Genomic DNA, 12775 nt, shown 5'->3' with positions numbered 1-12775 from the left:
GCATCTATGTTTACCAGGGATATAGATCTATAATTTTCTTTCTTTGTAGTGTCTTTATCTTCTTTTGGAATTAGATATTGCATGCCTCATAAAATGAGCTTGTGAGTCTTTCCTTCTCTTGAATTTGTTGAAATAGTTTGAGAAGGGTAGGTGTTCTTTGAATGTTAGGCAAAATTCACCTGTAAAGTCACCTGGTCCTGGACTTTTATTTGCGGGGAGTTTTTTGATTAGTGTTTTTATTTTAGTAGTTGTAATTAGTTTATTCAGATTTTCTGACTCTACCTGATTCAGTTTTGGAAAATTGTATGTTTCTAGCAAATTATCCATTTCATCAAGGTTGTCCAATTTATTTGCATATAGTTGTTCATAATATTTTCTTACAATCCTTTGTATTTCTGTGGTGTCAGTTGTTACTTCTCCTATTTCACTTCTGATTTTATTTATTTGGCTCTCTCTTTTCTTTCCTTTATGAGTCTAGTTAAAGATTCATCAATCTTGTTTATCTTTTCAAAGAACCAGCTCTTGGCTTCATTGATCTTTTGTATTGATTTCTTTAGCCTTTTATTTTTGCCACCCCATTTTATTTTATTTTTATTGTTGTTCAAATATAGTTATCTGCATTTTCCCCCAACTACTCCCCCCCACCCCAGCTATCCCCACCTCCCTCCCCTGATCTACCCCTTCTTGGTTTTGTCCATGTGTCCTTTATAGTTGTTCCTGAAAACCCTTCACCCTTTTCTCCCCATTATCCCCTCCTACCTCCCCTCTGGTTACTGTCAGTTTGTTCTTAATTTCAAAGTCTCTGTTTATATTTTGCTTGCTTGTTTGTTTTGTTGATTAGGCTCCATTAAGCCAGGTGGTAAAAGATAAATACCATATGATTTTTTTAGTCTTCTTGTCATTTGTCAGTACTCTTTTATTTCCTTCCTTCTACTCTGGTCTTTGCTCTTCCTTTTTAGTTCTTTTAGGTGAGGTTAGATCTTTTTTTTATACTTTTTAAAAATTTTAACATTTTTTAAATTGTTGTTCAAGTACAGTTTTCTGCCTTTTCCACCCACCCCTCTCCACCACCCCAGCCTTCCTCACCTCCCTCCCCTGTTTTCACCCCCCCTTGTTATTGTCCATGCATCCTTTATAATTGTTCCTGCAAACCCTTCACCCTTTTCTCCTGTCCCCTCCCCTCTCCGTTCTGATCACTGTCAGCCTGTTCTCAATTTTAGTGTCTTTCCTCATATTTTGCTTGCTTGTTCGTTTTCTTGATTAGGTTCCTGTTAAAGGTGAGATCATATGGTATTTGTCTTTCACTGCCTGGCTTATCTCACTTAGCATAATGCTTCCCAGTTCCATCCATGCTGTTGCTAAGGGTAGGAGCTTCTTCTTTCTTTCTGCTGCATAGAATTCCATTGTGTAAACCATAGTTTTTTGACCCATTCATTTACTGATGGGCACCTAGATTGCTTCCAGCACTTGGCTATTGTAAATTGTGCTGCTATGAACATTGGGGTTCATAGGTTCTTTTGCATTGGTGTTTCAGGATTCTTAGGATACAATCCCAGCAGTGGAGTTGCTGGGTCAAAAGGCAGTTCCATTTTTAGTTTTCTGAGGAAATTCCATACTGATTTCCATAGTGGTTGCACCAGTCTGCAATCCCATGAACTAGGGATTCTAGGGAACTAGGGCACTAGGGTCCCCTTTCCTCTCCATCCTCTACAACACTTGTTTGTTTCTTTGTTTATGATAGCCATTCTCAATGGTGTGGTCTTTTATTTGAGATTTTTCTTACTTCTTTAGATAGGCCTGTAAAGCTATAAATTTCCCTCTCAGGATTGCTTTTGCTGTGTTTTACAAATTTGAGGTTGTTGTGTTTTCATTTTTTTGTGTCGCAAGGTAACTTTTGATTTCTTCACTGATCTCACAGTTGACTTATTCATTATTTAGAAACATGTTATTTAGCCTACATGTCTTTGTGTGAGTTTCACTATTTTTGTTACTGATTTCTATTTTCATACCATTCTGGTAAGAGAAGATGCTTGATATGATTCAATCTTCTTGAATTTATTAAGCCTTTTTTTAATATCCTAACATGTGCTCTATCCTCTAGAATGTTCCATGCATAGTGAAAAAATGTATATTCTGTTGTTTACAGTGAAATGCTCTGTGAATATCAATTAAATCCACTTACTCCATTAGGTCATTTAAGGACACTGTTGCCTTGTTCATTTTTTTGTTTGGAGGATCTATCCATTGATATCAATGGGCTGTTAAAATCCCCTCCTGTCTGTATTACTGTCAGTCTCTCCCTTTATGTCCACCAAGATTTTCTTTATATATTTAGATGCTCCTATGTTGGGTGCATGTATGTTTGCAAAGGTTATATCCTCACGTTGGATTGATCCCTTTAGTATTATGTAGTGTCCTTCTTTGCCTCTTGTTATGGGCTTTGTTTTGGAGTATATTTTGTCTGATATAAATATTGTCATCCCAGATTTCCTTTTCATTTCCATTTGCATGTAATATCTTTTTCCACCCTCTCACTTTTAATTTGTGCATATCATTTGTTCTGAGGTGGGTCTCTGGTAGACAGCATATATCTGGGTCAATTTTTTATCCATTTATCTATTTTTTAAATAGTATTTATTTATTTATAGGCAGAGGGGAAGGGAGGGAGAAAGAGAAGAACAGAAACATCAATGTGTGGTTGATTCTCACATGTCCTCCACTGGGGATCTGGCTTGCAACCCAGGCATGTGCCCTGACTGGGAATCAAACTGGTGACCCTTTGTTTCACAGGCCAGCACTCAATCCACTGAAGCACATCAGCCAGGACCCATTTATCTATCTTATGCCTTTCGATTGAAGCGTTTAATTTGTTTAGATTTAAAGTTACTCTTGATAGGTACTTACTTATTGCCATTTTATTCTTTATACCTATGTGCCCCTCTATATTTTTTTTCTTTCTTCTTCGTTAAAAATAAAAGGGCCATTTAACATTTCTTGCAATATTGATTTGGTGGTAACAAACTCCTTTTGACTTCATTGTTGTTTTTGTTTTTGGTCTGAATAGATCTTTATTTTGCCCACAAGAACATATGTTAATGACCTTTCTTTTGCTCAATATTCAAAAGTACATTATAATCTCCAGGTTTAACTCTGAATTGTGTGAAGAGTTCACACAATTTTCAAGAAATTATATTTTCTATTTTCAAGAAATTATAAACACATCAACTAAAAATTGGTACTCATTCCTTAATATTAACTTTTCTCCTTCTCCATTTTACATCAGTACTACCCTGCTTTTTATTATTAAATAAAATCCCAGAAAAATATTGCTGTAGACATTTTCTTTCATCTTCTAAATTTAATTTTTCACTAAAGCTTGCCCTCAATTATCGTTTTCTGTTTGTTCTACTGCCACTACTTCAGTCCATTGCTCTATCACCTCCAACCTAAATTACTGTGCCATCTGGTAATTGGTTCCTTTACCTTCAGCAGTCTCTGTCCACTTCAGTCAGACTAATCCCTGTGAAACACTGGTTTCATCATGTTAGTAAAGGACTCTAGGCCTTATTATGGCTGCCCACTTGGAATCAAGTCCAATTTCCTTCTCTTGACTGTGAAGCCAGCCATTCCTTCAACTTTATTTTCTGCTACTTTCACATACAGTAGTGATTGCAGGACTGCTTATCTTTTCACTATCCTCATATGATCTTTTTCTTTTTTTGTCAATTTCCTGCACTAAAGTGCAATGTATTTGCTGCATCATGTTCTCCATTCAGAATTTTCCAATTCCTATCTACTCAAAACTGCCTCAGTGCTGACCTCCCCTATCATAGAAACACTTCAAAAAGCAACTGTATCTCTCCTTCCCAAATGCATACATTTTGGCTCTGAATATGTATACATGAACTCACACATGTGCATTATTATTTAATAGGTTCATAAATGTTAGAGTGGACTATAACACTTCATTTAGCACACTCAACATAGTATATATAGTAGAACTTAAGTGCTCATTCATATATTTGAATATAGTAAACCATACACAAAACGTATTTGAAATTTTAGGTGGATATGTTTTGGTTCAGTTTTGATTGACCCCATTCTCTAGGGCCACTAGATGTCCTCTCTGGGGCTTGCTTTGGCAGTTGCTTTAGCCCCCCCCCACTCCCCTAGTTTGATGTCTCTCTATCCAGAAGACCTCTGTTTAATCTTGGCTTAGTGTTGGTTCTTTTCCTCTGCTCACAGGCCCTGTTGATATTGTTGAGGTGCAAGCATGCCTTAAATTATAATGTCATTAATATCTACCCCATTAAATGAAAACCTTAAGAAAAATATATGATTCACTGTGTTATTATGTAGTGTAGCCCCTGCCCTATTATTGAGGTATCTAAGTCTTTGCCTCTAAACTAGCTGGCCCTTGCTGTCTGGGCTTAATTAAGTTTAGTTTTTTAACTGGTCACTTTTTAGAAATTCTTTTCTTACTCCTACTGCTTACACTAAACAACTTCACCCATTCCTCCTCTAATTCCTAAACCTCAAGTACTCTGTACTCTGATGATTCACGGATCTACAGTCCTAAACCTAGACTAGGATTTTGATAGCCTATATAATATGGTTTTTTTAGGAATGTGTACTTAGATTATCTGTAGCTTTGGAAATCTTGCTGAAAGACCGTGAGAAAGAAGAAAATGAACATGTTTTTTATCTGTTCCACTGTTATGTATCCAGGCTTTGAATAAAATCTCCATGCCCACAGCATCATTGTCTATAGTGTGAATGTCAATGTCAGCTCCCAGGAAAGAACTCTCATCATTGCTGAGCTCTTCAATGGAGGATGCTGAGTCCATACAACTTGGCAGGGATGTCCAACTTTTTGGCGCCTTTGGGCCACACTGGAAGAAGAAGAGTTGTCTTGGGCCACACATTAAATACACAAACACTAATGAAAATTAAAAAATCTCATAATGGTTTCAGTGAATTTACAATTTTGTGTTGGGCCCCATTCATAGCCATCTTGGGCCACATGTGGCCCGCAGGCTGCAGGTTGGACACCCCTGCCTAGGGCTTCCTTTTTGATCTTAACCACCTGGAGTCACCTGACCTTGACTAGATCTGTATCTCTCAATCCTTCCTCCAATTGTTTGACCACCACTTCTTTTCTGGGCTGGGATGTCAGAACAATAATCTCCAGGGAAGTGTAGGCCAGGGCTGTGTCTGTGGTCACGTGTTGGCAGCACTGTTTGAAGTACTGGAGCCCAACTTCTACTGCCAGCTGCAGGGAAGTGCCTTGTGGTCTGAAACAACCTTCTCTCTGTAGCATGCAGAGCTCTGAGATGCAGGCCTGCAGCCTAGCACAACTCCTTTTCACTTGCACAAATGGGAGAATGCACTCATGCTGATTCTGTACCATGTATAAGCTGAAGAGGGGCATGTTGCTGGGACCTAGCAAGCTACAGGCTAGAGAGAAAAAGTTCTGCAGAGCCTCCCTGAAGCTGGAGCAGATATCAGCCCAGGATGGTAGAGAGACATGCACAATGAGAAGCCTTGGAGGTTGCTGGTAAATGTGTGCTGGGGTGGGGGCCCCTTTATGTGTAGTTAGCCCACAATACATGGCAGCCAGACCAGAGGTGGAACTCCGGCTACCACCTGGCTCTTCTCTACACCTGGCCCTTTGGCTCCTTGTGCACAAGAAATTTTTTATCATAAGATGGAAGTCTCCTATTCTGCATGAGTGACCGGTTACACCAATATTGTTTCTTCACATAAGGTGTGAACATTAATATTATTAACATGAATACAAGCACTGAGACATTATTGCAGGTTAGTCCATTAAATGAAATTTTGACAACCTTTTCAAGCAAACCACCCTTGCCAAGCTGATGAGAGTTTATTGGCTATAGATAAAAATGCATTCCTGAGTTTTGGGGGTTGGTCTAGGAAGAAATTATAAAGTATGAATAATGTCCTCCAATTAACCATCTCCTTCTACAATATTTTATACACTTGAGATCACTTGAATAATTCTCATTACAATTTATTCTGGTTTAAAAATAGTCATATACATTTTTACTCTTATGCACCCTCTTCTCACCTGGCTCTCTGAAGATATAAAAATGTATTTGTCGTATTGTGTATATGCAAGTAACATATGATCATTGTAATAAAATGTCTAAAATGAGAATGCAGTTAAATGATATTACTAAAGTCACTGAAATATAATGACTTTATATTTTATATTTATATTATACTTGTGAACTGTTAAAGTTTTGGGAATATATATAACATCTACCTACCTATTTATTTAATAATGTTGGTTATAGTTAGGAAAGTATGATCTCTAACACCTAGAATATGGCTTGCATGTTGTGGAAGTTCAATAAGTACTTGTTAATTCATTATATATAAGCATATATTTCGATGTACATTATTATCAAGTCAACATGGTATACTATTATCATTTTTTGTAAATCTGTTTTATTATTTTAAAAACAATAATATATTGAGGTGGTCTTATAACTTGCATGTATTCATGTTAAACTTGACAATTATCCTTATCTCTGAAAGGGGCCAATCCTTCTTACTTTGGGGTTTAAGAAACTTCCAGCTGAATTAAACTGATGAAGAGACAACCATGTTGTTTTCATTACAATATTGGGGTGGGGTGAACTAGTGGGTTTTTCTCTCTAATCTCTGAAACAGTTTTAGAGATATGGACTTCTTCTTTGCCTAAAATCAGCCTGAATGCCCATTGTCTCAGTGATTTATGACTGTATAACAGAGTACTTTGTACTTCAGTGGCTTAAACAGGACTTTTTGTTTCTCCCAGTTGAATGTGTCAGGAATTCACAAAGACTTGGTTGGACTGTTTATTTGCTCACCTGAGGTTAACTGGGGTAACTTGGGGAGTTCAACTCTTGGTTGGGCTGGTCTGGAGCTACGCTGGCCCTTTCATTTAATCACGCAATCTCAGGTCTCTTCTTATGTTCTCACCAACAGGGTAATCAAATTGTCTAAGTGTTGTCATCTATGGGCTTCACAGGCCAGATCAGAAGCTACAAGTTCTTTAAATGCTAAGGCCAAAATGGGTGTGGGATCATTTCTGACACACTTCATTGGTCAAAGTAGTCAGAGGTCAGTCCAGGTTTAAGGGTAGGGGCCATGAACCCCACCTTATAATGTATTTTCAGCCATCTCTAAGTTGTCATACTGAATATAACTAAATCCAATAATTTTGTTTTCTATAAAATGAAGAAAAATAATTTAAAAGTTACCTGAAAATGAAGCATATGTAATATTAGACTCTGAGTTTTTTAATATTTCATCTTACATGAAATGTATTGATATAGATTGTATTTTAAAGGGAATAGAAGAAAATAGAAGCATATCTTAGATTTGCTCTTCCTCCATGCCCCCCAAATTTAGGAGCAAAAATAAATCTAGAGAGGTTTAGCTTACATATGATATATTATAAAACAGAGTGAAAGAGTAGCGCATATTATTCCTAATTAGGTTGCAGCCTATTTTCTTCTTTTTCTTGCATTAACTGAATGTTCAAAGTACATTATTGAAGAAGCAAAATAAGGGAATCCTATTCTCTAATCATTTTATATTGGACTTATTCTGTCTTACACATTTGAGAATACCAATAAAAAGAACAGCCATTTGTTGATAATAAAAGATTTTATATAAGTTTTAGCTTGGCTGTAATTTAATTTCTTCTGCTGTTGAATTTCTGTAACCTTCTGCAACCTTCATATTCTGTTTGGAGTGTCTTATTTTCTTTATTTATTTATTGAAGCCAATTTAAAGTAGTCTGTTTTCTAGCATCTCCAGAGAATATTTGAAAAGCTATCTTCTTAATCTTACTGGATTTCATCTTTTGATTATGTATATCTAAAAATGGGCCACAATACCTAGGTTGGCTCAAACTGACATTTCATTATTATATCAGCAAAGATGCTTCACTGTTGGGGAATTTCCAGGAAATGTAGTTCTTTATATTTTGGAAGATTTCATGAACAAATACTTTAAAGATTCTCTTTTTTTGTTTAATTCAGAGGTTTAAGAAATGTTGAGCAGGTATGGTACATACTTTTCATTTTGATTTTTCTCCTTATTTTTATGGTCAGCAGCATGAAATCTTAGCGAACACCTTTTTTGGGCTTCCTATGCATTTCAGATTCTAATCTTTAATCTTACTACATTCATTTATAAGCTTATTCGCTCTCATATGTCTCTTCTGTTTCCTGACAACTCTTTATTTTAATCATGGTGCATTTAGAGACATTTTCTACTAGAGATAAGGATCAATAGAGAGAGAGATGTGACCTAAGTTTTATAAAAAAGGAAAGCCACATGTTGGTGATATTTAGTGAGATGAGGGTGACAGGTAGCAATGTGACGGTATAGAGGGAAGAAAATGAGCCAGCTTGAAAGAAAATGCAGGAAAGCATCATGTCCAATTTTCTCTGTCCTGTTCAGCAACATTGAAAAGAATAAGACTAGGAAAGATATAAAAAATAAAGCAATAATAAGGAAAGTGATAAAAAGTAGAAACTGTAAGGGAGTCAAGGAGATATAAATATAAAAATCATTTTAGCTTGATATAATTTTATAAATATTTTAATTTATATAAGCAACATAGTACCAAATTTGATAGAATTTTATATTATCTTCATACTAATGCATTTATTTGATGCTGTAAACCAAACTAGGAAGTAACTATAAACATCCTTTCATTATATTCTATTGAAAATAATCTTTTATGAAAATAATCTTTTATGCTTTAATTGTAAATTTTTATAAAAAATAGGAAGTCTATATTTCCATTTAGAAATCAGCCATAATGAAAGAAAAAATATTGTGATATTAAAATAATAGCTATATTATTAATATAATGTTTAGTTTTTTGTAAGTGGTGACAATTTATTTTGACTCAGCCTTCAGGATGATATGGATTTTCTGTCAAAACTACTCTGGGGACTATAATTTGGATCTCAGGTTCTCATTGAAAGATAGATGACATCTCTCCAGCATAATTTGATGTTTAAAAAAAAGTGTAATAAAAAAGAAATTCAAAAAATTGATCCTTGGTATACAACACAACTCTATGGGTTATGGTTATAGTTCAGGCATATATAGGGGAATAATCTTAGGCAGTACCTTCCTCAGGCCAAATAAATAATGTGCATTCTGTCTACTGAACATCATGGTCCTAGTTATTACCATTGCGAAAGCAGAAGCTTCCTTAGAGAAAACCTTGCTGGAACCAATCATAGTTTAATACCCAGTTAAAAAAAAAAGGACCATTTTAAATCACAGGATTGAAGATGCATAATATACAGGGCCTGCCAGAAGTAACACCTGCTTGAGTGTGTTTGGTAGGATAATAATATGAGTATAGTAATTTATAGTTTTAATATGAACATTTCATCTAACATGTCATATGGTATGCTTGAGTGTGATATTGTTAGGTTACAGAATTACATGCTTGTAATAAAAGATTTTATAATAAAAAGGGGCATTATTTGTGCCAGACCCTGTATACAAACAGTGTGGTGATTGGTGGGGGTGGGAGAATGAGAGAGGAGGCAGCCACAGGAAGCTATAGGTGGGATCAGTGGTGATGGAAGGAAACTTCACTTGGGGTGTTGAAAACACAATACATTGTACAGATGATGTGTTGTGGAACTGTGCACCTGAAACTGTATAGTTGGTTAACCAGTGTCACCCCAATAAATTAAATAAAAAGGAAAAAAAAGGATTTCACCACTGCTGAGTCTATGAAAAAGGACAATTGCTATTTTTCAGTTTGATAGATAAAAAGGGGCACTTTAAGGGACTTACCTACCACTCTAAAATCTTTAAAAAGCTCCCTGCAGAGTTTTTACATGTATTTGTGTTCACTGAGATGATTTATGTACTCAACTCATTAAAGTATTTTTTAAACGATCTTTAGCAAGGTGAACCTTAGACAAGAAAATTAATTCAGTGCTGAGAATATAAATAGAATACTGTAATCATAAAAATAATAGAAATCAGCTCTTTCTTATCCAACACAAACTCCTTTAAAAGAATCAGCCATCTTCTTTAATTACATTTTTATTGTTTTTTTATTTATAACATATTCCTCTGCTGGGTAAGCTTATAATTGCAGACAGCTCTACCTGATGTATTTAAATTAAAATCAAATGGACCCAAACTCACAGGATTTTTTCTTTTGTTCAGTAACTAAACAAACAAACAAAAAAAGAAATCTAGTTTTTAAGAAAATGTAAAACTTTTTGATAGACTAGATATATCGCCATATTTCTGCATGCTGAGTAAAGGGAAAAATAAGATCATTTATATGCCAGATATTGTGCTAAATGTTTTGAAAAATTATCAAATTTTATCTTTAAAATTACCTTATGAAAAAAAAATCATTGGTCTCTTAATTTTGCTAATATTAGACATTCTGAGATACTCAGAACAGTAAGGTTCCTTATTTGCGCTCCACTGTGGAATGTCCAGAAGAAGAGGTAGCTTCAGTTTTGAGAAGTTCCAATGGCAAACTTGTATCACTAAGGATGTAGGTTTTTTGTTTTTTTGTTTTTTTTCATTCCCAATTCTCTGAACTCCATATTATCAGCGTCATGCTAAAACAGCCCTCCTTCTGTGTGGAATAACATTGGTAACAATTCCTAGTACTGTATGCGTTTTCATTTATGTCCAGAGAAAGAAATGTTTTCTTTGTTCCAACATTGTTCTTAAATTATTCTATTTAGATCGGTTTGAGTTACAAATTCACTCCCGACTCCCTCATTTTGGTCAGAAGGATGAATTGTGATAATTAGTCAAAGCACTCTAGGCTATTTGGGGAATCGATGGTTACCCAAACAAAATTTGGATGTTTTTAGGTGAAGAGAATTAGAAAATAGTGACTATATTGGTAGATTATAAATGTTTCCTACAATATTAGGATCTCTTTAATAAATGGGAAAATGAAAGTTTTAAGAAATTAAGCAACTGAACAATGTTTACCCAAAGTTGAAGCCAGTTGTGTACTTAAAGTTTTTCACAACTCCAATCCCATAACTTCCAACCCCACGGGAAACACTGGATTTTATACATGGCCATGAACAGTACATGCCACACTATTAGTGAGATGCTTGGTTCGTCTGTTCCAACAATCCTGGTGACTGACTGTATGGTTTATGTAAATATCATAAAAAGCAATAAAAGAGCTATTTTAATTCTAGGTTTTCAAAGCCAAATAATTGGAAAATTACATATCTATATTATGCAATGGATTATACCCATGTTATTAAATTGTTAAAGTAATATGGTAGCTGGTATCTAAAAAGACAGTGTGCAACAGTCACTCTCATCTCTTCACGCTCATTGCACACCACACTAAAGAAGTAGACCTCACTAACCCTCCCCGTGGATCATGACCAGCCTTCATAACTGGCTTTGATCAACAGAATATGCCAGAAGTGACATTCTAGAAACCCAGGCTTTAAGAGGACTGGCGGCCTCCACCTTCTGCCTTAATGAACCCAGAAGCTGCAACATAAGAAGCCCAAGCCACATAGGGAGGCCACATGGAGAACTAACTTGCTCTGATTATCATTCTCATCTGAGTCTTGCCAACAGCCAGGACCAAATGCCAACCATGTTAGTGAGGCGTCTTGAATATCGCAGGCTGATTTGAGGTTGGCCTCACATGTTGACATTTCTGGCCATTTGACCTTGGCCCAGACAATACCACATGCAGCAGAAAAACCACAGCACTGAGCCAAATCATCTTGCAGACTAGGAGACAAGTTTTTGTTGTTTGAACTCCCTACATTTTGTTATAGTTTATAATGCAGCAATAGAAAAGCAAGAATGTCAATATCTATGATACGGTTCTTACATTAATTTGTAATCCCTGCTTATTACACCATTGATAATAACCTCAGAAAAATTAGACTCTTTGTATTTGACTATGTACTTGTTTCCTAGGAATACTTTTCTGTTATTTTCATGTTAACCCACACTCTAGTTTAGTCTGCTCTCTCTAGTTTCAGAAATAGTGTATTAAACACATAGAAAATTCCAAGTCTCTCTTCAAACTAACCAAGGTTCAAAACTTCAAGGAGAAATACATTCATACTATTATATCCATAGCTATTTGTGTCTCTTTTAGTAATTGGACAGACTCATGCAAAGCTGCATTCAAGAAAAACCCACTCTTTGCCAAAATGCACTTGGTGAAATCACCCACAGCTGTTGCTTAGAACGTTTGTATGTTTGTTTTAATTATTGCAAATTTGGGTTTCTCTCTGATTGAAAGATTACAGACCTCCTTGACTTCTCAGATTAAGAGATAAGATTCCATGGCACTTCTCTGAACCAGAAAAAAAAAATTTGAAAAAGCTTTTCACTGTTACTTTTCATATAACACTACTATAAACCTTCCCCTCCTACTTTCCACTATCTGTTTCCAGTAATTTTATTTATTATCATGCATATCCATTTTGCAAGGACTATATGTGAACAGAGTATATACTTACATTTTTTAAAAGATTTTATTTATTTATTTTTAGAGAAAGGGGAAGGGAAGGAGAAAGAGAGGGAGAGAAACATCAAGGTGTGGTTGACTCTAACACACCCCCTACTGGGGACCTAGCCTGCAACCCAGGCATGTGCCCTGACTGGGAATTGAACCAGCAACACTTTGGTTCTCAGGCCCCTGCTCAATCCACTGAGCTACACCAGCCAGGACTTATTCTTACGTTTTTTAAATAAA

General features: G+C 35.7%; 1 pseudogene; it reads right to left on the bottom strand.

Moving 5' to 3' along the window:
- Positions 1–4634: 4634 nt before the first annotated feature.
- On the bottom strand, positions 4635–5611 carry LOC112303180 (meiosis 1 arrest protein pseudogene; annotated as a pseudogene).
- Between the last annotated feature and the right edge of the window lie 7164 nt (positions 5612–12775).

This window comes from Desmodus rotundus, chromosome 5, assembly GCF_022682495.2.
Source record: "Desmodus rotundus isolate HL8 chromosome 5, HLdesRot8A.1, whole genome shotgun sequence".
NCBI lineage: Eukaryota > Metazoa > Chordata > Mammalia > Chiroptera > Phyllostomidae > Desmodus > Desmodus rotundus.
This window is presented reverse-complemented; position numbering and strand designations above follow the sequence as displayed.